The sequence below is a fragment of the Aphelocoma coerulescens genome, chromosome 4, assembly GCF_041296385.1.
Source record: "Aphelocoma coerulescens isolate FSJ_1873_10779 chromosome 4, UR_Acoe_1.0, whole genome shotgun sequence".
In the NCBI taxonomy this organism is placed as follows: domain Eukaryota; kingdom Metazoa; phylum Chordata; class Aves; order Passeriformes; family Corvidae; genus Aphelocoma; species Aphelocoma coerulescens.
Window position 1 is genome coordinate 25,543,830 of NC_091017.1, and position 1,312 is coordinate 25,545,141.

Below are 1,312 nucleotides of genomic sequence, written 5' to 3' on the forward strand. Positions count from 1 at the left end.
TTACAGTCTTATTGGCTGTTACTTTCTGGGTAGGGAAAGTCTGTCACTGGGGAAGGAATGGTGTTGATGGGGGTAGGAGGAACCATTTTACTCACCTTCACAATATGAAGCAATGACTTCAGCTGGAAACTCACTTGTCCTTAGCTTCCTCTCTAATCAGGAGACCTCCAGCTGGATGCACCATGGGCTGGAGGTGCCCAAACCCTCTGCCCAGAGGAGAGGTAAGACCCAGGCACCCCTCTTCAGCATCAATACTGACCTCAGCATCCACTCTCAAAGTCTGCACCCTCTGTGGTGTAGACACTCTTTGATACCTCCACTACTGTTTCAGGAACAAACTGAAGACAAGCTTTTGCATTTGTTATTACTACTTGCTCTTTGTGTCACATAAAACAAAAATGAAAGCAGAGCTAAGTACTCACACACCTAGCAAGAGGCAGTCTCCTCCTGCAGTGACCCGACACCCTAAATATAGAAAGTGGACAATGAAAAAGCTGCCATCACTATTTTACCTGGAAAGAGTTGAGATATCAACAGATGACACCTCAGCCCCTCTCTGCCAGGCTTGCCTATCAATTTACAACCCAAAATCAGGAAAAAAGGGTTCTAGATACTGCAATCTGTAAGATCTGTAAGATCTTTGTCTGATATCAGCAATCCCACTGCAAGGCTTACCCCTTCTCAATTTTATCAAATTGAAGAACCAGCCTTTAAGGGGAAATTGTGGACCTCCCACAGCTTTGACACTTAAACAGAGCCTCTGAGACCCACACTGCTCCTTCAGAAGTGATATGTGTCTGTGGATACCCCCTGGCATGGCAGCAGATGCTTCTCAAGCTATCTGACCCCAACAGCTGGACATAATGGGGATTCCAGGAGAGGTTTAGTCCAACAGCTGGGTAGTGGAAGGCCATGGCTTCCTTACTTGGGCTCCATAGCTACAGAAACAACAAAAGTAACAAACTTCTAAAAATAAGGTGAAATTAATACATTGCTCAAGCTCACATTTGAAGAGAAAACACACTTAGGGTTACAAACAAAGCAAATGCTCTGTTTATTAGTGGGGGTCAATCTCAAAGATGTAACATACGTAGTTAATAATGGTATTGCACGTATTTTTAAGTAATCAGCAATGGTAGCAATTAATAATTCATACATGAAGTGTAAAGAAGCAAATAAATGCTTGGTCCTTTCTAATTGGAAGCCACAGAAGAAACAGTGCAATGATAATCCAGCTAAATCCAAAAAGCAACCCACTTGCAAAAGAGACTTGGAAACTTCCCCCTTCAGGTTTCCAGGAGTGCTGATTTTT